Below are 27,732 nucleotides of genomic sequence, written 5' to 3'. Positions count from 1 at the left end.
CTGTGAAGGTAAAAAAAAAAAAAAAAAAACTGTATGGAAGGAAGTTCTGTACTTCTTCTTTCTGAGGCTCTGGACATCACACAAAATGTCCATTTATTTCACAAGAATGATTTTACTCTGGGCCAGGCTTACCAGTGGCTGGCATGTAATGTTTGCTCTGTAGAGTAAAAGCTGATTCTGCAAAAATGAGGCAATAGGTCCCTTTGACACAGACACTTTCAGTGGTTTCAACATTACTGAGGAGTAAATGATACAAACTTTTAACTTTCTCCTCGGCTTCATTAGAATGGATTACAACTTCTTAGGCAATATTGGACTGTACTGATGAATTCTGGCACAGAGCTCCTAAAACCCATGTCATCTCCTAAGTGATGAGAGCACGAGGAGCATTTTATGTCCTAACATTTGGTCTTCGATCCTGAGTTATAGATGCAGAGTTCCTAAGTCCCCTGGAACTTTCGGGGTGACAGCTGTGTCTTTGGTGCTAGAGGTGACTCTGGCTGGGCTCCTAAATGGGGACTGGTCACCAGAAAGACCACGTCGTGATTAGAAGTGTGGAATTTTCAGCCCCTCCTCCCATTCTAGAGAGGGCAGGGGGCTGGAGATCGAATTAGGTGGATCATGCCCACATTTTGAAGCCAGTTTGGTACCATGTGAGGGGCTGAGAGGATGGTGAGCCTTTAGAGGATGTGGAAATGCCACACCTTTTCCCGCAGACCCTGCCCTATGCATCTCCTACATCTGGATGTTTATCTACATCCTTTATCATAACCTTTTAATAATAATCTGGTAAGCATAACATTTTGCCATCACTTTGCCAACAAAGGTCCATATAGTTAAAGCTATGGTTTTTCCAGTAGCCATGTATGGATGTGAAAGTTGGACCATAAAGAAGGCTGAGTGCTAAAGAATTCACGCTTTCAAATTGTGGTGCTGGAGAAGACTCTTGAGAGTCTCTTGGACAGCAAGATCAAACCAGTCAATCCTAAAGGAAATAAGCCCTGAATATTCATTGGAAGGACGGATGCTGAAGCTCCCATACTTTGGCCACCTGATGTGAAGAGCTGACTCATTGGAAAAGACCCTGATGCTGGGAAAGATTGAAGGCAAAAGGAGAAGGCAGAGGATGAGGTGGTTAGATAGCATCACTGACTCAATGGATACAAATTTGAGCAGATTTCCGGAGATAGTGAAGGATAGGGAAGCCTGGCGTGCTGCAGTCCACGAGGTTGCAAAGAATTGGACACAACTTAGCAACTGAACAACAACAATAACACATATAAGTGAGCTCTTTTCCTGACTTCTGTGAGTTGCTCTAGCAAATGAATTGAGCCTGAGGAAGGGGTCATGAGAACCTCTGATTTTTAGCCAATGGTCAAAAGCACAGGTGACAATCTCGGCTTAGCGATTAGCCTTTGGAGTGGGAGGAGGAGTCTTGTGGGACTGAGCTGGTAACCTGTGAAATGTCACCTGTCTCTAGGTAGACAGTGTGAGAATGGAGTTAAATGTGAGGACGCCGAGCTGAGGTCACTGAGGATCGCTCTGGTGGGGACCCCAAATCTGGTACTGAAACAAGGGACTACTGAATTTTTTCCAACGCAGCTTCTCAACACCCTTAAATGGTCTGCATACAATTCACTTCATTCATTCAACAAGTGTCCTTAGGCACTCCCTCTGTGTCTCACTGTGCAGGTGCTGGGTATGTGACACAGAACAAAACAGAGACGAAATTCCCTGCTCTCATGGAATTTACATTCTCGGGGGAGAAGGACCACAAACCACTCAGTGAAATAGACAGGGTGCTAGTTGAGAAAAAGAGCTATGCAGAAACATAAATCAGAAGGGAGGGAGAGATATGCATGTGGTAGAATGTGCAGTTTTAAAACCTTTGGGTACCCAAGGCCATGAGAAGGTGATGCTGCAGTAACAGGTTCCCAGGGAACATTGGGACCCATTGCTCAATTTGACAATATGATGCTGGGTCTTCATTTGGAAAATTAATGAGACTTCAGAGACATCTAAGTCTTCCCCCAGTCTTTAGAAACAAGAGGCTGGAAAGACTGACCCCACGGACAACAGAGAGGGGAATGGCTATTCCAAACTTCCCCCTCTTTACAATTCCAAGGATTGATTTTACTCTCCTGTAATTTCTGGCCCGTAATAGTGTTTTTTAAGAGTTCATGTGTATATAACATACACAGATGGAGACTATCTTGATTTAGTAAAGTGGATAGAAAACAATGCACACACAATCAAGGAAGAGGCAATTCCTTATAAAGAGTTAGGTGGAATGGGGATGATCCATCTACGGATAAGGCAGAGCAGCTCGAGATAAGGACCCAAGCAACAGGAATGCAAATTCATTCCCCCAGTATTAATTGGGCACTTCGTGTGGGTCCAGCCAGGTGAAAAGTAGCTATGGTGTGGTGACGAGGCAGCCACTTGCAAAAGAATAACCGCCTCCTGGAATCGTGCACAAAATAGATTTGTTAAGCAACAGCGCAAGGAAATCCAAGACTAGGGAGCCAAGTGGCACAGAAAGAAAGACCATGGATCCTCAAGTCAGCAGGCGCCAGGTATGAACCATGTATGAATCATGCCTGTCTCCATCACTTGGTAGTTACGTGACTTCAGACTAGTTCTTTAACCTTCTGAACCTCAGTTCTTTGACTTGTAAAATGGGGATAAAACATCTGTCATTACATGGCTGTTTGGATTAGCACCAGCCTGGTGGTGATTGTTATTATAATGTCATTACTGTCATTAGTCAAATGAATGCCACTGGCAATTTGATGTAGAAGACTCAGAGATGGGAGAGATTAAAATGGCTTGGCATATTTGGGGGAAGATAAGTTGGTAAAGAATCCACTTGCAATGCAGGAGACCTGGGTTTAATCCCTGGGTTGGGAAGATCCCCTGGAGAAGGGAAAGGCTACCCATTCCAGTATTCTGGCCTGGAGAATTCCATGGACTGTATAGTCGATGTGGTCGCAAGAGTCAGACACAACTGAGTGACTTTCACACTTTTTCAGGAGGGAGGCAAGTTTCAGCCTGGGCTTTGAAGGATGACTAGACTATTTTGGGAAAATGGAAAAATGGATGTGTGTATGTATGTGTGTGTTCTCTGAACAAAAGTTGGAGGTGAAGAAAAAGGAAAAAACAAAAATAAATAAGCTTGTTTAGGCAACAGCTAGAACAGCTTGGATGGAGGGCTCAGAGGTAGGAAAGGAGAGATAAGGTTGAATAAACTAATAAGTAACAGATTGCAGAAGCCTCACAGGAATGTGGGCAACATTCTAGTACATTGTATGTTTGCATTGTATCAGAGCAAAACATCAACTCCTCAATTTCAGAAAAAAACTGTAAGGGATGTACTCAAGTACAATTCTGAGAGAGGTCCATTTCTTTGGCATCTGGTTTTACAGTTAAAATTTATTTACAAAACAGTTATCCTAGAGAGATTACATCTAAGCATGTAAAGGTATACATCTAAAAGCATGTTTCTATTTTATACAAAAGTTTGGTAAATTATGGCTGCCATTCTCTAACAGGAATATTTTTTGTTGCACTGATTTTTTTTTTTGAGTTCCCCTCAGAAGGTACAAGGGTGTGGCAAAAGGGGGTAGAAATGTACCAGAACTGGTAACAGGCTTAAGGTTTCTCTCTTTGATGGTCCATCTCCTTTCAGACTTCAAGAATTTACAGTGCTTGAAATCTTCAGCTAGAATTTCATTGTGGTTTAGAAATGATTGCATAATTTTTATTTTCTCTTTTTTCTCACGCCCCTTTATCCTCAGAGCAATTTTTCCAGAATGAGATACTGTATTTAAAAACTAGGGAAATTTGAACTTCCCTGGCGGTCCAGTAATTAAGAATCCACCTGCCAATGCTGGGAACATGGGTTTGATCCTTGGTCCAGGAAGATTCCACTTGCTGTGGAGCAGCTAAGCCCATGTGCCCCAACTCCTGAGCCCTCATACCCAAGAGCCTGTGCTCTGCAAAGATATGTGCACCCCAATGTTGGCTACAGGGCAATTTGCAATAGCCAAGACATGGAAGCAACCCAAGTGTCCATCAATAGACGAATGGATACAGAAGATGTGCTACATATATACAATGAAATATTACTCAGCCATTAAAAGCATGAAAGAAAGCCATTTGCAGCAATATGGATGGACCATGGATGGACTTTTCACATACTAAGTGAAAGCAAGTCAGAGAAAGGCAAGTATCATGACATCACTTACGTATGGAATCTAAAAATACGATACAAATGAACTTATTTACAAAATAGAAATAGACTAACAGATTAGAAAACAAACTTATAATTACCATAGGGGAAAAGGTAGGGAGGGATAAATTTGGAATTTAGGATCAAAAGATACACATGACTGCATATAAAATAGATAAACAACAAAGTCCTACTGTAGATCACAGGGAACTATACTCAATATCTTATAATAGCCTATATGGAAAAGAATCAGAAAAAGAACTGATACATACACACACATGTACACACACACACACACACATATAACTCACGCACTTTGCTGTACACATGAAATATTTTAAATCAAGTATGCTTCAATTAAAAAAGCTCAGTTTTCATACATATGTGGGTCTATAGCTGGAATCTACTCTGTATACTTAACTAACCTGTTATTTTGTTTATAATCTTGTCAGTACCACACAATCTGGATTATTGCACCTTTATTATAAATCTTGAAGACTTATAATAAGAAATCTTATTTCTTATTATAAGAAATAATAATCTTTTTTCTTCTTGAAAGGAAAAAAATTGCAACAACTCTCATGACTTGTCCAATAGAAGTCCAGACTCCTCACCCTGAGCTTTCAGCCTTCATGATCTCAGCCATCCAGTTACTCCACATTACATGCATCACCTGTAGCCACACCTGCTACTTGCATGCCCTCTGGTTTCCTGTGTCAGTGTCTTGGTTTGAGTGGTACCTTGTCTGGCAGCTCCTCCCATTATTAGAAGAAACCTCTCTGCTCTGAGCCTCTTGATGAAGGTGAAGGAGGAGAGTGAAAAAGTTGGCTTAAAGCTCAACGTTCAGAAAACTAAGATCATGGCATCTGGTCCCATCACTTCATGGCAAATAGATGGGGAAACAGTGGAAACAGTGTCAGACTTTATTTTTTTGGGCTCCAGAATCACTGCTGATGGTGACTGCAGCCATGAAATTAAAAGACGCTTACTCCTTGGAAGGAAGGTTATGGCCAACCTGGACAGCATATTTAAAAGCAGAGACATTACTTTGCCAACAAAAGTACGTCTAGTCAAGGCTATGGTTTTTCCAGTGGTCATGTATGGATGTGAGAGTTGGACGGTGAAGAAAGCTGAGCGCCGAAGAATTGATGCTTTTGAACTGTGGTGTTGGAGAAGACTCTTGAGAGTCCCTTGGACTGCAAGGAGATCCAATCAATCCATCCTAAAAGAGATCAATCCTGGGTGTTCATTGGAAGGTCTGATGTTGAAGCTGAAATTCCAATACTTTGGCCACCTGATGCGAAGGGTTGACTCATTGGAAAAGACCCTAATGCTGGGTAGGATTGGGAGCGGGAGGAGAAGGGGACGACAGAGGATGAGATGGTTGGATGGCATCACCGACTCAGTGGACATGGGTTTGGGTAGACTCCGGGAGTTGGTGATGGACAGAGAGGCCTGGCGTGCTGCAATTCATGGGGTCGCAAAGAGTCGGACACGACTGAGCGACTGAACTGAACTGAACTGAACTCTGCTCTGAAAGCATACATATCAGGTAACCTGCCTGTTCACCGGCCTCTCCAGTCATTGGCAAACAGCCTACATCAGCAAGTATATCTTAGATAAACTCCAGGAACAGCTTATAGTGCAGCACCTTATGAAGAAGTGGTTAAATACTTCTTACGTTCCACCGGGTATTAAGTTAGTTTTTGCACATGTCTTAGTCTAGACTGTAAGGGTTTTAATGATGGTCCCCTTGTCTGATTTATCTTTGTCATCATTTCAGGGTCTAGCACAGATGTGACGTATAGCAGGCACCTTAATAATTATTTATTAGGTCTCAGATCTCCATCGTGGAACCATCACTATTTGCTGCTTCCCACAGTCCAGTGTTGAAGAAAACACAAAATTTCTGGCGAGAATGAGAATAAGCTTTATCCATTCTGCAAGACCTCAATGTGATCCCTGAACTCTCTGCATTGGTTAACACGACTCGGGGAAATTGCATAGCAGCCCCTGGGAGGGCCTGGTCATTAATACCTCTGATAAGAAAGCTGGAGTCCCTCCCCCAGCTGAGGGGTGAAGGCACTGTGGGTCGCCCTCTCTAGGTGAAAGGAGAGTGAGTTCATTTAAATATGCAATCACTAGCGCAGTTCTACAGGGCAGAACTGGTGCCACTGACAAGGCTTTTAAGATGACAAATGAAATGAACTTCGGAGATATTGAAAAGACATAGGGTTTTTGTATCATAATTATTTCTGTACTGAGAGTTACAAAAATTTCCCTCTAATTCACTTTTATGGTAAAGGCATATATGATCACCACAATGATCTTTTCATCACGGTCATGATCTACTTTGCCAGAATAAAACATGCGAGAGTCTTAACGGGGTATAAAGGGAAGAGCAGGTCTTTACTACAGAGTGTATCTTCCATGTATTGTTGCTGTCTCGAGGATTACTAAACGCAAAATCAACTCAATCGATACGCTTTCTTCTTATCTATGTTAATAGCCAATTCATCGGTCTTTCCACCCATTGACAGAGAGCCTCCACTGACAAATAGTATCTTAGACAATAAATTCTTCAGGAATAGCCTATAATGCAATCAAAAACAGCATGTTGTTAGGAAGTTATTAAAATAAATCCTTCAGGAAAAGAGGTTACAGTCCCTTTCCTAATGTTCTGATTACTCATAACTCTGAAAAGGCAGGTCGGAGTTGGTAAACTGAGTTGACAGAGGTTTTATTCTTTCAATGTGTGGTTTCCTGACTGTCCTGCTCCCGAGAAAGAGAAGGATGCTCTCCTTTCCCTCTCCTCTCTCATAATAAATCCTCCTTGTTGTATGGAGATTCAAACTCAGGAGCGGGCTGTAGAATCTCGATGAGGCTGTAACTCCTAATGGAAGGAAATCTGTAATTAGCCATTCGGACCATGAAGCCAATTTGCCAAGGTTAACCATGTTCCTGCAATTCACGCACCACACCAGCTGCTTGGTTTAAAAATGAGCCTAATGGGAAGGCTTTCGGGCTGTGGGACTATGCAGGCTCAGAAGTGTCCAAAGACCTAGGGATGGACACTCAAACCAGTATAAGAGGTCTGTGGTTCTGAGATTCACTGAACAACCTGAGTCATATCCCGTGCTTGCTCTTTGCTTTCTCAGATGCCTGTTTACCATCTTTCACTGGACTTATTATGAAAGAACACTGCAGGAGCTATGCAGATGGGTTATATTCATTAACACCCCTCATATTCACACTGAAGGGTGTGAACGCGCACACTGCTAATGAAATGAGAATGGGGAGGGGGAAGGGAAGCGTAGCGGGTGATGTCATCTCAGTGGGGACAAGACCCTCCTGGCCGTTTGAAGAATGCGGGATGAACAACTAGCTCAGGTACCTTCCTCCAAGGTGATCGGTCTGCAGGACACTCTCCTGGTTCTAGGTACTCAGAGGAGTAACCAGCTCAAACCTGTCCTGAGAAAAGAATCCTAAAAGCCCAAGGGTCTGACAGGCTCTGAAGAGGATGAATGAGGATGAATTTAGACACGAGTTCAGGGCACCCAAGACTTCCCTAACTGTGCACGCAAACTTGTGCTTTAAAATGAGGGTTGGTATAAAACCCAGGCGGGCTCTAACATTGCTTTTTGTTCAGTTGCTGTTGTGTCCAACTCTTTGCGACCCCATGGACTGCAGCATGCCAGGCTCCTCTGTCCTTCACTATCTCCTGGAGTTTGCTCAAACTCATGTTCATTGAGTTGGTGATGCCATCCAACCGTCTCATCCTCTGTAGTCCCCTTCTCCTCTTTGACACCAAGCAAACTGCAGTTTATCTTGATAACATTGATTGTTTTACTTATATGTACCCATCATCAGAAGAATGGTACCATGAATTTAAACTGCTGCTCCTCTGTTTTTGTGCAGGGAGAAGGTATCTATCATTCTGCAACTTCATTTGGGATCTATGAAGTCCTCTAGTAATCCATCATGGATTCAGAAAAAATACAGGGCTGCGAAATGAGGAAGAACCATTCCAAATAAAAGGTTTTGCCCTTATAAAGGAAATGAAACTATGAAGCACCAAATTTATTTTAGGTGTGGAAAAGGCTACTTCACATTTTTCCTAACTTATCTGCTGCATTTAAGTGAATAACAACTCTCTCTTCTTATTGACCCTTAGTAATGTATACACTGGTGCCTCTGGAGCTATTTAGGCTTTTTGCTGCTTTGCACGGAGAAGGCAATGGCACCCCACTCCAGTACTCTTGCCTGGAAAATCCCCTGGACGGAGGAGCCTGGTAGGCTACAGTCCATGGGGTCGCTAAGAGTCGGACACGACTGAGCAACTTCACTTTCACTTTTCCCTTTCGTGCACTGGAGAAGGAAATGGCAACCCACTCCAGTATTCTTGCCTGGAGAATCCCAGGGACGGCGGAGGCTGGTGGGCTGCCGTCTAAGGGGTCGCACAGAGTCGGACACGACTGAAGCGACTTAGCAGCAGCAGCAGCAGCTGCTGCTGCTGCTGCTGCTTTGCAGAGTGAGACTCCATGGATTTCTGACCTCTCCTACTTTACTGTTTATCTACTCTCTTGCTGATAGGCATCTAGCTGTCTGCTCTTACGCTCTTACTGTAGTCAGGGTGTATGTGTGCTAAGTTGCTTCAGTTGTGTCCGACTCTTTGTGACCCCAAGGACTGTAGCCCGCCAGGCTCCTCTGTCCATGGGATTCTCCAGGCAAGAATACTACAGTGGGTTGCCACGTCCTTCTCCGGGGGATCATCCTGACCCAGGGATTGAACCCGAGTCTCCTGCAACTCCTGCATTGCCGGCAGATTCTCGACCACTGAGCTATCAGGAAAAACCCAGTAGTAGTCACTGTACCTGCTTCTAATATTCCACCCAGATCATTCTAATTTGTGTTGGATAATGGAAACCAGATAATGATTTCTATTGTCGTTGTTGTTCAGTTGCTAAGTCATATCCGACTCTTTGCAGCCCCATGGACTGCAGCACTCCAGGTTTCTCTGTCTTCCACTATCTCCCAGTGTTTGCTTAGATTCATGTCCATCGAGTTGGTGATGCCATCCAACCATCTCATCCTCTGTCGTCCCCTTCTCCTCCTGCCCTCAATCTTTCCCAGCATCAGGGTCTCTTCTAATGAGTCAGTTCTTCACATCAGGTGGCCAGAGTACTGGAGCTTCAGCTTCAGCTTCAGTCCTTCCAGTGAATTTTCAGGGTTGATTTCCTTGAGGATGGACTGGTTTGATTTCCTTGCTGCTCAAGGGACTCTAACTGTGCACAGGGTAAGTGTGAGTTTGGACTTGTGTGGGTACTACCTGTACCTGCTTGTTTTTCTATCTCTGAAATCATCACATCATCATTAAACACTGCCCAAGTGTTTAATCCCATCTGGGAGTCTGACACTGGCCACAACCTTGGGCAATAGGGACTGACCTGACCGCTGCTCTCCCTGCAGCAGATGCAGTCTTCCTGCAGGCCAATGGCAGGGAGTTGTTCTGTGTGGATCTTTATCCACTCCCTTATTCCTAAGACCTTAGTTCTCAGGACTGGGTTCCTGCCACATTCTTGTCATCTATTTTTTCTCCCTGCTTTTTCTTCCTCCCTCATTGATGGATTTTCTTCCTGCACTAAGAAGGATGCTCAAGAGAGAATAACAGGTACTATATGTGAAGAAAGCATTGGGGTCTCAGTAGATGTTTGTTCAACAAAGGTGCAAATAATAAATATGAATATATATTTTGGCCTACACATTGCTTTCAGAAACTGTATGTTGTTGAAGGAATAGTTTTGGCATAATTTTAGGTTTTCATACGTAAAAGTCTGTACTGAATTTGGTTTAGTGGTAGGCAAAATAGGACTTACAAAACACAAGCACATTTATGAAAATGAAATAATTCAAGAGTGGTGCTTTATGAAGGCAATCTCATCAGGCCAGAAAAATAATGGAAAGACTTAAATATCAAAAAGATTTACTCCATGAGTTTTCTAATTGTTTATTCCTTTTACTATTCTTTCCACTGCCAGAGCAATTAACAATATTTTCATCTCAACCGAAGGCTTCAGGTACAATCAAGTGTTTTCCCAGTGGAGAGCCTGAAGGCAAAGAAGCAGTGCTACGTAGGCATGAGTGACTATACAGTGAATTATGTCTGACATGTGTGCGTGGGGTTGAATCTGAACTATATATAATAGAGCCCATCATTCTTCAACAAACAAATATGCTTAAAGAATAAACACACAAGTCCATTACTGCAGTGTTTCCCTTTATACAATAGAAGTTTCTTAGAAAATCTAGGAATATATCAACATTAAAAATTGGACCCATTTAAAAATTGTTAATTTAAAAATGATCCTGATGCATCAGTACATTAGCTCTTAACCACATGTGTATAACATAATGGACATGGCACCAAAACTGTCAAGCTTTCTGTGATTGCTGAGAATATTGCTGGTTTTTAAGCTTATCTCAAAAACTTAGCTTACATTTTTGCTTTTTCCAAGTTTTCTGCAATGAACACATACTAATTTTATAATTATAAAATTGCTTGCATATAGTTATATATAATCCTATGATAAATAATCCATATACATCTGGCATACAATTTTATATTTTCTCCTGAGCATCCGTCTTAAATCAAGAAGAAAATTCACTGTTGGAGGAGGAAGAAAAATCTCATAGTTTTAAAACACAGTTAGTTTTATTTAGTTTTATTTTTATTTTTAATTTATTTATTTTAGTTTGGGGCTAATTACTTTACAATATTGTAGTGGTTTTTACCATACATTGACATGAATCAGCCATGGGTTTACATGTGTTCCCCATTCTGAACCCCCCTCCCACCTCCCTCTGCATCCCATCCCTCTGGGTCATCCCATTGCCCCAGCCCTGAGCATTTGTCTCATGCATTGAACCTGGAATGGGGTTCTGTTTCACATATGATAATATACATGTTTCAGTGCTATTCTCTCAGAACGTCCCACCCTCATCTTCTCCCTCAGAGTCCATAAGACTGTTCTATGCATCTGTGTCTCTTATTCTGTCTTGCATATAGGGTTATCGTTACCATCTTTCAAATTCCATATATATGCATTAGTATACTGTATTGGTGTTTTTCTTCCTGGCTTACTTCACTCTGTATAATGGGCTCCAGTTTCATCCACCTCAATAGAACTGATTCAAATGTATTCTTTTTAATGGCTGAGTAATATTCCATTGTGTATATGTACCACAGCTTCCTTATCCATTCGTCTGATGATGGACATCTAGGTTGCTTCCATGTCCTGGCTATTATAAACAGTGCTGCGATGAACATTGGGGTACACATGTCTCCTTCAATTCTGGTTTCCTCGGTGTGTATGCCCAGCAGTGGAATTGCTGGGTCATATGGCAGTTCTATTCCCAGTTTTTTAAGGAATCTCCACACTGTTCTCCATAGTGGCTGTACTAGTTTGCATTCCCACCAACAGTGTAAGAGGGTTCCCTTTTCTCCACACCCTCTCCAGCATTTATTGCTTGTAGACTTTTGGATAGCAGCCATTCTGACTGGCGTGAAATGGTACCTCATTGTGGTTTTGATTTGCATTTCTCTAATAATGAGTGATGTTGAGCATCTTTTCATGTGTTTGTTAGCCATCTGTATGTCTTTGGAGAAATGTCTGTTTAGTTCTTTGGCCCATTTTTTGATTGGGTCATTTATTTTTCTGGAATTGAGCTGCAGGAGTTGCTTGTATATTTTGGAGATTAGTTGTTTGTCCATTGCTTCGTTTGCTATTATTTTCTCCCATTCTGAAGGCTGTCTTTTCACCTTGCTTATAGTTTCCTTTGTTTTGCAAAAGCTTTTAATTTTAATTAGGTCCCATTTGTTTATTTTTGCTTTTATTTCCAATATTCTGGGAGGTGGGTCATAGAGGATCCTGCTGTGGTTTATGTCGGAGAGTAAAACACAATTAGTTTTAACAGCTGCTGCTGCTGCTGCTAAGTTGCTTCAGTCGTGTCCGACTCTGTGCGACCCCAGAGACGGCAGCCCACCAGGCTCCGCTGTCCCTGGGATTCTCCAGGCAAGAATACTGGAGTGGGTTGCCATTTCCTTCTCCAGTGCATGAAAGGGAAAAGTGAAAGTGAAGTCGCTCAGTTGTGTCCGACTCTTAGCGACCCCATGGACTGTAGCCTACCAGGCTCCTCCGTCCAGGGGATTTTCCAGGCAAGAGTACTGGAGTGGAGTGCCATTGCCTTCTCTGAGTTTTAACAGCAAAACCTCGCTATATGAAAAAATTCTGTGTACATCTTTTAAATTAACCAATTCATCCCATTTGAAAAGCAAATTAGAAATAATGCCATGACTTCAGCTTTAACACACCAGAATACAGTATTTTAAAATGCACCTTTTGTATGCATACTTCAAACTTCCTCTAAAACAGAAGGGCTGGCAGGTTCCTGTTATGAGAATGGATTGAACACACATCCAGGCCACTGCTTTCTCCATAAATCCCACGAAAAGGAGGGTAAAGTGTTACAATGTCTAAAAACATAGGGACAAAGAATGGAGGAGACAACATTTTGCTTTTTCAAAAAAATTTTCGGCTCTACCATGCAGCCCGTGGGATCTTAGCTCTCTGCCCGGGGATTGAACCTGTAGCCTCCGTGCTGGAAGACAGTGTCTTAACCACTGGACCACCGGGGATGTCCCAAGACAACATTTTGGAAGCTGAAAAACAACAGAAGCCTCTTGAGTGCAGCATACCCAAGGAAACGGAAATTTAAAGTTAGATGGAGAGAGCTGAGAAGCAGCCCAATTTTCACGGCAAAACCCTCTAAGTTAATATAATTGAAGGCAAGAGTTACCACTGACTGTGGGTGTGGATGTGAAGCTAGAAAAACAGGATTCATTGGAAGTTTGTTAAGGACAGTTGTATCTCTAGATCCCTAAATAAGGAAACTGCCTTTTTTAACTCAGGCAGGAGACAAGATTTACTCATTGGAGAGGGTTTAGCAGAGAGTTTCTGGATTGGGGGACTCCAGGCACAGGGTAAGGTAGTAAAGTTCATACACTGGCTGTCGAAACCCTACAGCTCTCTTCCTCCTCAGCTGTGAGAATAAGGCGGCCAGGAGTCTGCACGCCAGGCAGGAATGGAAAATTCTACTCTGGAGCTTTTGATTAAATCAGGAAAAAAAAAAAAACAAACTCAGTGATGCTGACATCACGGGCTCCTTCATGCAGTAAGATGCAGAGGTCGCAGGTCCCATCTGTGTGTATGGAACTCCCAGGCATATTTTAAGTGCCTCACTTGTAAATATGAGTGCCCGTTAAAGGATCACTAGACATTTGAGGAAGTGTCTCAAACACAGAAGGCCAAAGAGAAATACATAGAATAAACAAACAAACAAGAGCTCTTTGAAGGACAGAGTCTGAGCCGAGAGAAAAAACAATTAAAAGAAGAGTGTTGTTAATATCTTCCGAGGGATAACACGCTGTTTCCTGGAAACAAGAACAGATGACATGAAAAAGGAACCTTCAGAGAAGGAAAAATAGAGCTCTTAGAAATTGAGGATGTAATAAAAGAAACGAAAAGCTCAGTGAGCGGTTCTGAAATGTAAATGTCAAGGCACTTCTCAAGACTGATGGCAAGCAATAAAGAAACTGAACAAATGACAGAAAAGAGAAGGAAATGAGAGGATTAGTCCTTGGGGTCTGATATCTGAATATAAATTCGAGAAAGAGAGTAGAAAATGAAGGAGAAGGGCTTCCCTGGTGGCACAGTGGATGGGAATCTGCCTGCCAATGCAGGGGACACAGGTTCGACACCTAGTCGGGGAAGATTCCGCATGCTAGGCAGCAACCAAGCCCGTGCACCACAACTACTGAGTTCTTGCTCGAGAGCCTGTGAGCTGCAACTGCTGAAGCCCAGGTGTTCTAAAGCTAGAGCTCTAGTTCTAAAGCTCTTGTTGCTTAGACAACAAAAGAAGCCACCACGATTAGAAGTCTGTGCATTGTAACCAAGAGCAGCTTCTGCTTGCCGCAACTAGAGAAAAACCCGCACATCAACAAAGACCCAGCACAGCCAAAAATTAAAAAAAAGAAAAGAAAATGAGGAGGAAGAAATTGTCCCCCCCAAAATCAATTCAAGGAAATGTCCTAGAGGAGAAGAGAATGGCTTTCCAGGTAAAAAGGCCCATTGTTCACCTCTAAGAATGGTGAAAAATAGACACAAACCAAATAATATTCTTGGGGTTTCAGAATATAGGGGAGAAGAATAAAAACGTAAAGGCATCTAGAAAAGCACCATATTCAAGTAAGAATCAAGAATTAGAATGGCACTGAACTTCTTGAGAGCCACACTGTTGACAACTGAAAATTCCTTTAAAATTCGGAAGAGAAGTGATTTATAATCAGGGAGTCCATATTCAGTCTAGCTTCAATTAAGTGTGAGCAAGAATAAAGATACTCTCTGACTTGTGATGTTTCAGAAAACGTAACTCCTAGGTATCCTTTCTCAGGAAGCTGCAGAGAAATGACTCCAGGGGGAAAAAAATGAAAATACTCTTACTACCTGGGCCTGGAATCCCCCAATTTAGAAACCCTCTGCTAAACCCTTGATCAGAGGAGGAGGTTATGGAGGCCAGGACAGATGGACTCTAACAATCCAGAGGGTAAGGGAGTCTCTATGATGAGGGAGAGTGAAGTGAAAGAAAGCTACTCAGTTGTGTCCGACTCTCTGTGACCCCATGGACTGTAGCCCGCCAGGCTCCTCCGTCCACGGGATTTTCTAGGCAAGAATACTGGAGTGGGTTGCCATTTCCATCTCCAGGGGATCTTCCCAACCCAGGGATCAAACTCGAGTCTCCCGCACTGCAGGCAGACTCTTGACTATCTAAGCCTCCAGGGAAGCTGGTGATGATGGAAAAGAGAGCTATAAGGATGATGGCTGGTCTCTCCAGTCCGAGTGCTCCGGAAGAGAGATCTCTAAGGAAATGAAGTGGACTATCTGACATGTGTAAAGCCTTATACTGAAAGAAGATTTCACAGTTGGGAGAATTTGACTCTGAATTCATCCTCAATTCATAGAAAATTTATCAAATGGAAGAGCAAGATAATTACTACCTTGAGGGAAAATAAGACTGTTTGAGAAAGGAAATAATTCATGGTTCAGCTGTGAAAAGCATACATAAAGTCATGCTAATATACATACCACATGCTGATCCAAAGTCAGAGAAGCAGCCATCGTACTGGGAAGATGGAGGCACAGCAAAGTGTGGAGGGGCGGGAGGTGAAGACAGTGCTGTCGGCTATAAAGAGCCTAATCACCTTCCACACTGAGAGGTCAGCTGATAGCGACGGACTCAAAAACAGAGATTCAAGATGGAGTCCAGGGCTTGGTAAATTATGAGCCACCAGCCAGCTGCCTGTGCTTATGAATGAAGTTTTCCTGGGACGCAGCCACATCATTAGTTTACATATCGTCTGTGGCTGCTTTCACGCTGCAACCACAGGGTTGAGGACTTGCAATGGAGACCACATGGTCCTCAAAAGTGTTCACTGTTTCGCTCTAGGAAAAGTTTGGTGACCCCCTGAGCAGCAAATAAATGTCTTCAGAGGTTTAGAGACAAACGCAAGAATAAACAACAAAAATATGAAAATTGGGTGGCTGGTTTTCCTAATGAGCCATATAGAACTATTTGATACATTAAACGAGGTGCTTGTATTACTTTGATAAAAACAAAAGCTAAATAAAAAGGAATGTTAATATGAATTATTCAGTCAGTTCAGTCGCTCAGTCATGTCTGACTCTTTGAGACCCCACGGACTGCAGCACGCCAGGCCTCCCTGTCCATCACCAACTCCTGGAGCTTGCTCAAATTCATGTCCATCGAGTTGGTGATGCCATCCAACCATCTCATCCTCTGTCGTCCCCTTCTCCTCCCGCCTTCAATCTTTCCAAGTCTTTTCCAATGACTTGGTTCTTCGAGTCAGGTGGCCAAAGTATTGGAGTTTCAGCTTCAGCATCAGTCCTTCCAATGAATATTCAGGAGTGATTTCCTTTAGGATTGACTGGTTTGATCTCCTAGCAATCTGAATTACTAGAGACAGTTGGGGTTTTTTTTTTTTTTCAGCATACTGATAACATGTTAAAAAAAATAACCTCTCTTCTTTTATGTTCTCTCTTTTGGTTTTTGGACGTTATTTACTTACAATGCAACTTCTTTCTTTGAGTCAACTTTCTTTTCCTTTTTAGTTTTGGTTAGAAATTGAGGCAAGAAGTCAAGCATTAGGCTTTACATGACTTCTCTCCTACCCTTTGAATGTATCTGGAGAAGGGACATTGCAGACTTGTAGATTCTTAGGCAGTCCACAAATCCAAAGAATTTGCTAAACAGGTTTTATTTTACTCAACCGAAAGTGATCGCAAATTTGTCTTCAATCCTCAGTTTATTTGTTGTAAAAGGATGCAGCCAAGACTCGCATTCCATCCATTGATCACACTTGGTGACATGCTTCCTTCATAATGTAATCTTGAAATGGTACCGCATCCATAATTGATCAGGAGGTAAGCTGTCTCAGCCATTAAACAGGTTTCCAATTTAGTAGCACTTTGGGCTTTGTCCCAGCCCTCTAAAAGGTCATTCTCTACCCACTACTTCAAGATGAACAAGGACACTTTCCGGAAAATGTGCTTTTCTTATATTCACAGTGCTGGATAATACATTGATATTATACTCTAGATGTGGTGGCGCATATTTCTGTTCTGGAGTCTAGGATGTGAAAAAGAAGGAGCCATTCTCATCATTATCTTCTCAGGTTACATATTTATGACCCTACTCAGCAGAAACTTCAGCTGCAACTGTGCCAAGTTCTGCAGCTGATGGACCCCGGGAGTTCCTGCTGAATCAGCCGGCCAGCTCTTCAAGTCTTGGAGGAGATGGCCTTTCTCCCAGGTCTCGGGGTGCTGACTGTCCACCTCCTCTTCTCTGCCTGGTAGGTCAGTGTATTCACAGGTGTTTACTGAGTACCTACTATGTGCCTCTCTCGGCATACACCCCTGTAGGGGCACAAAGATGACTGAGATGAAATCTGCCAAGAAGACTTGACAGGCACACAGGAAATTGTCACACAACAGAGCAGGGCCACAAAGGACCACGTGTGGTTGAGAGACACGTGCTCTGGGAGTCAGAAGTGGCTAGGGAAGGAGATAGAGTCCAATGTGGGCATTGCAGGCTGGGCTCCCACTAGGGTGGGCAGAGGGATGGGGGATGTTTCAGCTGGAGAGTCCAGAGGTGAGCCCGGGGCATGGCTGAAGGTCCACTAAATATGGTTGGGCAATAAAGCTTGTGAATTCCATCCACAGGGACTTAACACCAGAGATTATGCTTTGGCCCAAATTCTATGGCCAGTAGTAAACCATGAACTCTAATTAAAGTCTTCTGATGCTGAGTTCACACTGTCTGTATTCTGTGGAGCTGCCCATATGGGAAGATGGACCAATTAATAGGCCACCTATATCTCTAAAAGTCAGCTCACTGGCTGCGTATTTGCAAGGACTGTCCCAGTGTTTGTCCCAGTCAAGTATTGGTATCAAACAGCCCATGAACTCACTGATACAGCTGATTCTGCTCACTGATATATACCTGTAGGACTTCCCTGGTGATCCAATAGTTAAGATTCAGTGCTTCCAACATAGGGGGCACAGGTTCGATCTCTGGTCAGGGAACTAAGATCCCACAAGCCATAGGGGCAGCCAAAAAATAAATATATACCTGTAAGTCAACGACCAAAACTGAGGAAAACTTGCCAATAATGCAAGAAACATGCAAATGTTTCTTCCAAGGGTGTAATGATAATCTATGAGAATGAGTCATTATTGCAGCCTTTTGGCATCATGCTTTAGATAGATGCAGGGCAGCCTAGAAGAGATCAGGACCAGGAGTTCAGCTGAGAGAGGTCTGGCTGGCATCTCAGGTCCAGAAAGGAAGAGGAAATTTCCAGAGAAGTGCATAAGCGAGAACCAGTAGGAAGAAAACTAATATTGGTCAAATGGCCACTATAGGTCTTGCACTATACAAAATGATTCTGCCAGTCTTCGCAACACTCCTAAAAGATGTGCTTTGTTATCCTCATCTGAACAAGCAAATCAGGAACCTAAAACCTGGAAGGGCTAAGGGATTTTCCCAAGGTCTCATACTTTATATAAGGACTGGAGCTGGGTTAAAACCTTGTTCCAACTTTCCCTAAAGACCATACCATTTACATTATTCAGTGAAGCTCTTTTTAGAGCAGGCAGGCAAAATGTGAGTCCTAGGAAGTCAGCTCAGGCAAAAGGCTTCACCTTTTCTAGAAATACTGATTAGGAGAGGTGAGTCTCGATATGAACTTTAAAGAATGAGTAAAGTTTCCACAGTTAGAAGAACAAGATGACTTCCACAGGAGGACTAGCATAATCTAACTATAACCCAGAGTGTGACGCACTAAACAACCCTGGCTGGAAGAGTGGGATCAGGTGTAGGGAGGATGCCTGTAAAGACAGTCAATGGTCTTAGGACAATATACTTTATAAGCATTTAATGATGAAATTATAAGAACAACCAACGATGAAATTTTAAGAACAAGCATCTCGGGCATCCAACTTCATAACCTCAACATTTCCATCTTTATCCATTTTCCTATACTCTTTATTTCTCTGTTTATCCATTCAAGTGCATATTCATTCATTCACTCATTTATTTACCACTTACATATTGCATACCACATGCAAGGTCTTGTCCTGACTACTGCAAGGGATGGAGACCCGAAGGACACGGCCCTTCCTTGAAGAAACGTGCAGTCTGTAACTCACAATGCTGTGCTAGATACTTGGCCAGGGTGCTACAAGGACACCTGTCTGAGCCTAGAGGACTGTGGAGGGTTTCCAGAGGCAGTGACACTTGAATCTTGATGGTTTGGTGCGGCAGAAGCTGAGAGTGTGCTGGGGAGATGATGGCAGGGATGACAGGATAAGTGGGCAGGGCCAGGCCTTGCACGGCCACTCTAGGGAGTCTGTGCTTTCCACTGGGGGCAATGGAGAAGCAGTCAAGTATTCTGAGCAGAGAAGTGATAGGATCAGATTCCTGTTGCAGAAACAGTTATCCTGGCAGCCATGCAGAGGGTGCAATGGTGTGGTAGAGGACCAGAGGTGAGGAGATGACTCAGTCACCTACTACAGTAACCCAGGGTTGTCTGAACTCAGACACTCGTCTTGGGAATGAGAAGATAGGACCGATTCCAGAGAAATGACAGAGCTGAACTTCACTGTGGTGACCGGTGGTGAGTTAGGAATGAGGCTGAGAAGGAGACAATGACCAGGTATCAAGTGCTTTCGACGTCACAGGTCTGGAGCTAAGTCTTTCACATACAACATCCTACTAAATCCTTCTGCAAACCCATCACGATAGACACCTTTCCCGCCTCTCACAGACAAGGGCGCAGACCTGAGAGATTAGTGACTTTTCCAAAGTCACACCCAGAGTGAGGCGTGGCTCTGTGCTTGGGCTCAGGTGGGTCTGACACCTGAGCCTGTGTCTTCACCCGCCACTGACTGAGCAAGGCTTCTGACCCGGGCGAATGGGCAGAGGGTGGGGCCGCTGGCTTGGAGAGGTTCATTTGGAGGAGTGGCAGGTTCAGGAGAGAAAGAAAAGCTCCATTTTGGTTGTTATAAAAGCGAGGGAGGTTTGCACCCTTGGATAACAGGAATAAGAAGATGAGACAGTTCTGAATGATGGTTTGAATCCAAGAGAGAGGTCAGCATTGGAGGGACAGACTGGAGGGAGTCTGTGCAGGGAGCGGGAGGGGCTGAGCACACTGGCAGATGGGCTTTGCCCAGGGCGTTGTCCAGAGTGGAAGAGAAGACAGCCAAGAAGGGAACCCATGGTCAGACTGGACTTTAAGGTGGGCAGGGGAAGAAGACTCTGGAGAGAGACTAAGGAAGGGCAAGGAGACGTGGAAAAGCCAGGGAAGACACATCTCAGAGAAGACCAAGGAGAGGTTTTCAGGAGGGATGGAGGTTCAAGCAGGGCACAGTGACACAGTGCACAGCTCCTGGGGGCACCAATCGGACCCCCGTCTATGTGGGTGGTGCCCCCGAAGTCATCCACCATGGATGGCCCTGGGTCCACAGGACCCAGTGCTGAGAACTGGCAGAGATAAGACAAGGTGGAAAGGTATCTGTTTGGTTGAATAGTTATAAGATCATGGCGAAGCACGAGTGAGGGCGATTTTCGTGGAGGGATGAGAGTGAGCGTGTCTCTTTGAGACCCCCTTGGACTGTAGCCCACCAGGCTCCTCTGTCCATGGGATTCTCCAGGCAAGAATACTGGAGTGGGTGGCCATTTCCTTCTCCGGGGGATCTTCCCAACCCAGGGATTGAACCAAGGTCTCCTGTGCTGCAGGCAGACTCTCTACCGACTGAGCCACCAGTGAGTGATGGGGGCGGGGGGGGAGTTAAATATTGTGGGGGGTTGAGGAATAACTGGAAGGTGAGGAAGCAGAGGTGGTTCTCATAAAACTAGTGTGTCGGGGAAGGGAAGGCAGTAACTAGACGTAGACCTGGGGTCTGTAGGGAAACTGGCACAGGTTCCATGCCAGGAAGAAAGAGCCAACAAGGATACAGGACACAGAGGGAGTAACTGATGGAGAGAAGGTGGGAAAACCTGGGAGGAAGTGAGCGGAGGATGGACGAGAAGATGTGACTCTCAGGTGCAGACGGAAACTGCCTGAAGACCCAAGATGAAGCCTGAATCTTTTTCAGACAGAACATTGTCCCCAAAGCTGGCCTCCGCAATTCTGCTCTGTTCCCCCCTGAGGAATACATATTCCTGTCTTTATCATGAACTGAGTACTTAGGAAGTTAACTAGCAAGAGCTTATCTTTTTATTCACACATCACATCTCCCCAAATTGGTGCTGTACCCCATGAGGATGGAGAGGGTGTCTCAGACAAACAGACTCACAGACTTGGACGTATCCTGGGAGACCATCTGTTCTAACACATTTATTGTCCTGATGATCTCACTGAGGCCCAGAGGAGGAAAATGTCCATTTTTTTTTAAAAAAAGAGGTAAAATATATATAACATGAAATTTACTATTTTAACCATTTTAAGTGTATAGTTCAGTGGTACCAAGTACATTCTCACTACTGTGTAGCCATCACCACCATCCATCTCTAGAATGTTCTTTATCTTCCCATACTGAAACTCTGTTCCCATGAAACACTAACTCCCCATGGCCTCCTCCCCGTAGGCTATGGTAACCCCTAGTCCATTTCCTGTCTCTATGAATTTGACTATTCCACCACCCTGAACATTCACTGGAAAGACTGATGCTAAAGCTGAAGCTCCAATACTTTGGCCACCAGATATGAAGAGCTGAATCACTGGAAAAGACTCTGATTCTGGGAAAGACTGAGGGAAGGAGGAGAAGGGGAAAAGAGAGGATGAGGTGGTTGGATGGCATCACCGACTCAATGGACATGAATTTGAGCAAACTCCAGGAGATGGTGATGGACAGGGAAGTCTGGCGTGCTGCAGTCCATGGGGTCGCAAAAAGTCAGACATGACTGAGCTACTGAACAACAACAAGGCTTTAAAACTCCAATGTCAAGGATTTCCTCTGGAAAATCTCACTGAGCACTTCTGCTGTGTTTGCAAAAGAGAACAATTCAGCAAAAACAGTGGGAGCGGCATTTCCCTCTTCTATTACCTTGCCATCTTTAAGTGTGTGTTCCTGAAAAAAAATATCCTTTATTCCTACACAATCCTGTCAAGGTTAATTCAAGGACACAGGTCTTTTAGTAAGAACATTAAGGGTAGGGGAGATTTTTTTTTCCTCTTTGCATCACTCTACATTCAGCGTCCAAACAGTTCCATTGGTGATTATTATCATTTAGTGTTAGCTTTCCAGAATGTGTTGAAATCTTTTTTCTTAGTTAATAAATGGAAAACTATTCCTCTGCTGATTGTTCACAAAGCATTCTGTATTCATCAGGAGCTGCTTAAGCTAAAAGCCCACTCAGTTCAGTTCAGTTGCTCAGTCGTGTCTGACTCTTTGCGACCCCGTGGACTGCAGCACGCCAGGCCTCCCTGTCCATCACCAGCTCCAGGAGTCTACTCAAACTCATGAAAGACTAATCATCATTGTGTGAGTTTCCAGGGCACAGCAAACCTTCAGATCATGCCCTCCATCGATACGTCTTTTGATCTGGGCCGCCGTGATGGAGCGGAGATAGCCGGAGATGTTATAAGGCTGCTGGAAGGAGGCAGAAACGGGTGGCTGAGGGGAGCCAAGTGCTGGGGGTCACATGCCAAGGCGGCTGGTGAGAAAAAAGCTGTTGAAGGCGTCTGGGGGCCACGATAAACAAAGCAGACACGTGTCGCCAAACGTACCCTGTGTCCTGGGTGGACATGCAGCTGGCCCTCCTGCTGCTCCCTGTGGGCAGGACAAGGGCTTCCCTCGGTCCTCACACACCAGGCTCTTTTCTCCACTTGTTTTCTTCCCCCTGTTTTTCCTCTCTCTTCACCTGGCTACGTCTACTCATTCTTTTAAAACATGTTAAAAAAAAAGTTTAAACAAGTAGTTCTTTAAGGACTGTTAGTAATAGTTACAATTTTCTCTGTTCTGCCTCCTATTTCCCCTCTCTAGAAGTATTTTCTTTCTTTCTTTCTTTCTTTTTGACCGCTTCATAAGGCTTGTGGGATCTTTAGCTTCCTGACCAGGGACTGAACTCGAGACTCGGCAGTGAAGGAGCAGAGTTCTAATGACTGGACTGCCTGGGAATTCCTTCAAGAAGCATTTTTAACCCGTTTGGCTGATTTAAAGATTTACCTCCAAATAAACCGTTCTCTGGTGGCTCAGTGGTAAAGAGTCTGCAATGCAGGAGACACAGGAGACCTGGGTTCGATCCCTGAGTCAGGAAAATGCCCTGGAGGAGGGCATGGCTATCCACTCCAGTATTCTTGCCTGGAGAATCCCAAAGGCAGAGAAGCCTAGTGGGCTACAGTCCATGGGGTTGCAAAGAGCTGGACGTGAATGAAGCAACTTAGCGTGCAACACAGTCATACCACAGTTGGGTGATGTCTCAGAAGGTCTTTGGGTGAACTATGACTTGGGCGCTACTTCTAAACTGTGTTAGAACTTCCTTACTAGTCTTGTCTCTGGTCCTGAGAGCTGCCTTGTGCCCAGTCTTCTGGAGTCAGAAGGTATCGTCTGGCTTGCTGTTGATTAAGTCCTGAGGGTTCCAGTGAGGCTGCGCCAGCACTGGCCCTGCAGCTCTCAGGGGGTCTCGTGGACCTAAATTGTGCACATGCTCTGGGATAAACCCCTGCTTTCCCACATCACTAACTTAAGTGGCAGTTTCACCTGGGGTAATTCTGAACTGATGTGGCTGCTTTGGGGAACTCTGGACATGAACACAATTTTTCATTTGAGAGATGCCTTAGAGACCAGAGGGGGAGAAACAGCAGGAGATTATCCTGTCTGCCTAAAACAGAGAGCACTTGCTTTTGTAGACACCTCTCTCTCCATTTCTGTACTGTGAGGATTAATACATGCTGACTTTATGATATGTCCCTTGATAAAATTTTCAAGGCCCCAATAATTATCTAAACCAGCTGTAATAACTATCTCTTGCAGGCAAACATACATCAAAATGGGTTTTCCTGAATCAAAACTTTTATCTTTTCTTCTGGCAGAGGAAGGATATTTGCTCTTCACAGTGGTAATTTCTTAACTGTCTGAAGTTGGCTCCCTCACTTCTTTTTTTTTTCCTGTTCCTTTCTGCCTCTTTTTCTCTCTTGGGAAGCTTTAAAAATTAATTAATCAAAATAATTATCCTGTCATTATGCATGTGCTTTAAGAATTTTTATTTTGGACTACCTGCCAAAAATATCTAAAAGACAGAAAGAAAAATATTAAGTGATTTGCATTTCTTTTGTGGACACTGAAAACTATATTTACAAAATAGCCTTTGTTACTATTGTTACAAGATAAGAAGAAAAGGCTCCTTTCAAGTAAATGAAGAACCTTGAGCATTATTGAGAGCCTTTAAAATCTAGTTTACCCTTATGATGATAATATCAGCACCACAATTTGGTTTGTACAAGACCAGTGCCAAATTTCTTATGACTTAAGAGTTTCTAAATTTCCTACGTTATTTTTATGATTTAATTAAATCATCACTGTTTATAAAGTTGTTTAAAATTGACACATACACTCATACATACATATAATTGTATTCAACTACATGAGAAGGTAATCATGAATTTTTAAAGTGTTCTATTTTGTGGAATTTTAAAATGGTATATGTCAGAAGAAATCATTATGTTAGCAAAAATTGTAATTACTTCATTCTTAAGTAATATTAAGACCTTCAGTTCAGTTCAGTCGCTCAGTCGTGTCCGACTCTTTGCGACCCCATGAATTGCAGCACGCTAGGCCTCTCTGTCCATCACCAACTCCTGGAGTCTACCCAAACCCATGTCCATTGAGTTGGTGATGCCATCCAACCATCTCATCCTCTGTCATCCCCTTCTCCTCCTGCCCCCAATCCCACCCAGCATTAGGGTCCTTTCCAATGAGTCAACTCTTCGCATGAGGTGGCCAAAGTATTGGAGTTTCAGCTTCAACATCAGTCCTTCCAATGACCACCCAGGATTGATCTCTTTTAGGATGGATTGATTGGATCTCCTTGCAGTCCTTAGATAGCCATTAATTAATAACGGTAAAGAATCTGCCTGCAATGCAGGAGACCTAGGTTTGATCCCTGGGTCGGGAAGATCCCCTGGAGATGGGAACGGCAACCCACTCCAGTATTCTAGCCTGGATAATTCCATGGACAGAGGAGCCTGGCTGGCTACAGTCCATGGGGTCGCAAAGAGTCGGACACCACTGAGTGATCAACACACAGATGCATTGATACCTAGACAATTTAAAACATGAAACAGATATAAAATAAAAGCTTTCATGCTGAAACTGTTTTTAAATAACACAAAGATTCGCTTCTTCACTCTTTAAAGGAAAGATGATAGCTTTGTATAGAATTCTCCAATTTTTAATTAGTTCAGAATTGTTACAAGAGCTGTATTGTTTACCAAAACTGATAACCAGAAAATGAATTCGTCTTCCTAGGTAAAATGTTTAATTGTTATTTTGAGGTTAATTACACATAAGCTTGATATTTAATTAGGTGGAGCTTAAAGAGTATCTCTTGCATGTGTGAATAGAAAACAACAAATTTTCTGGACTAAAAAATGATTTTTATTCCTTTTGGCAGAGATGGGTATCAGTGTGTCTTCTGAGTTTGGAGAGCTTGGGATGAAAGCCATGGCCGGGAAGCCTGCATAGAGGGCTTTGTTGAGTGGGGAGAGCCTCGGCACAGATTAGAACAGTAGGAAACACCTTCTGCTCGCCTTCTCCGCCCCCACCCCAGACCAAAGATGCTGAGATCCTAAACCTGAAACTTGGAAGCCTGAGAATCCTAATGTCAACTCGACCTTTGGTCATGTCAAGCCATGCCTTCTCCTCTTTCACAAACATCTAGGCTGCTTTTCGGCTTTTTTTTTTTTTTTTTTAAGACTCTATTAGAAATGAGAGAATGAAAAATGTGAGATGGAAACCATCACGCATCTTGCCAGCAATGTCTTGTACTTTTGGGTGAAGCCTGGGGGTGCATCTCAAAGGTTAATAAGGCATTTCTGGGATCGGCTATAGGCGGATTCATGAGCTGTTTCTTTGTTTATCCTCCATTTGTCGAGTGGCTTTAACCACCTGCTGTGCCAAGTTCTTTACATCTATTACCATCAATTTGATCACAAGCCCCTAAAACTCAGAGAGAGAACCACCTACCAGGAGTCACCTTGCAAGGCAGGGGGCTGATCTGCAAGTCAAGCCAAGCTCTATCTGACTTCAGTTTTCTTTTTCACTATTTTATGCTGCCTTCACTGTCACAGAGAAAATACCACGTTAAAGACTGGTTTGTGTTCGTGTGTGCGTGCTGAGCGGTGGTGGAGAGTTATAAAGGACTAGACCAATTAACTCAAGTTCAGTTGGTGGGTTTTCGTCACTTTTTCTTAAATATTTTTGTGAATCATGGTGGCCATACAACTGTGCTCCATCGGGGAAAAAAATCTCTACTCACATCAGAATTGGGGGGAAATTGTACACAAATAAAGAAGACGATTTGCCAGCGTAGGTGGCTCAGGCAGTTACAACCATCTGCCACTTGTTAGCCCCAAAGTCCCACCTGTTCCATGCCTCACATCAACCAGAGGGGAGCCCAGCGTGGTGTAGACACACACTGAGACTAGACGCTGGGGTTCCAGGAGAAGGACGGGAAAGCAAGTAGATGGTTTTTGATCCACCCAAGAAGCATCTGACTTGCAGGTGTGGCTGGGGTGCCCTGCAGCACCCCCTGGTTCACTAGCTTCAGATGAGGTTGAATCTCCCCACTCAAGAGTCTCAAAAGGCAGAGCGAGACCCCTGACTAACACAATGTTATAACCACTATCTTCTCCCTTCTCCAGGCTGAAGACACTCAGCTTCCCTTCTCTTTCTGAAACCAGTTCTCTGTCATCTAAGCTGGGCTTGGGGCTTCCCAGGTGGTGCTAGTGGTAAAGAATCCGCCTGCCAATGCAGGAGACTTAAGAGACGTGGGTTTGATTGCTGGGTTCAGACGATTCCCTGGAGGAGGGCCTGGCAACCCACTCCAGTATTCTTGCCTGGAGAATCCCATGGACAGAGGAGATTGGTGGGCTACAGTCCATAGAGTCACAAAGAGTCGGACATGACTGAAGCGACTTTGCATGCACACAAGCTTGCTTAGTGGCTGCTCATTGTCACTACAGCATCAAACTTATCATTGCAAACATTTAAAATCAGAGGCACATGTTTTCCTGTTAAAATACATCAGCTTTAACCTATCTTGAACTTCAGATGAAAAACGTAGAACTTGTAGAAATTTGGACTTTCTGTGCTGTGACTATAAGTAATCTGATGATCTAAACTGGTTTGAAAATGAAACTCCAGGAGTTTTTTCCTGACCCACAGACTTCATTTATCCTAATAGCTCAACTGAGTAAGCTTGCCTTAGTCCTTCCAGGCAAGAGGAGAGGAAAATCCTCCTTAACTCTTATAGAATTTGGTAAACTTCTTTTTGTGAGAACCTATCTTTTGCAGGAAAACTAAATCGCTCTTGGGTTTTCTGGTCTGAGCTACTACTGACCTGGGACACGTTTTAGTTTTTTTTTCCCCCTAGGACTAAAACATAAAATGTTAACGCTGCTGCTGTTGAAGCTCTCTTTGCCATCCAGGTACCACTCACAGTGGTGAAATCAATAGAGGGAAATAAAATTCAGTACTGCTTCTTCTGAGATTTCAAAAGCTGTTTCGATTTTTATGTTCTTCTCTTGACCTTTAAAATTTACTACTTCAATACAAAGTTATCTACATACTTCTTTTACTACTGTTAAC

The 27,732-nt window shown here is 43.5% G+C and overlaps 1 protein-coding gene and 1 long non-coding RNA gene across 5 annotated transcripts in view; both read right to left on the bottom strand.

Annotated features, from left to right (window-relative positions):
• CNTNAP2 (contactin associated protein 2) overlaps nucleotides 1–27,732 on the bottom strand; it is a 2,222,175-nt gene that overhangs the window by 91,727 nt on the left and 2,102,716 nt on the right. The gene's annotated exons all lie outside the window — the stretch shown is intronic.
• Nucleotides 16,460–27,291, bottom strand: LOC145524617 (uncharacterized). The gene is made up of 2 exons (XR_014067716.1): nucleotides 26,913–27,291; nucleotides 16,460–20,549 (listed from the first exon to the last, which is right to left on the bottom strand). It is a non-coding gene; the product is annotated as an uncharacterized LOC145524617 (long non-coding RNA).

Source organism: Giraffa tippelskirchi, chromosome 10, assembly GCF_054371585.1.
Source record: "Giraffa tippelskirchi isolate mGirTip1 chromosome 10, T2T-mGirTip1v1.2.pri, whole genome shotgun sequence".
Taxonomy (NCBI): Eukaryota; Metazoa; Chordata; class Mammalia; order Artiodactyla; family Giraffidae; genus Giraffa; species Giraffa tippelskirchi.
The sequence above is the reverse complement of the archived record's forward strand: the minus strand, read 5'-3'. Positions and strand labels throughout refer to the sequence as shown.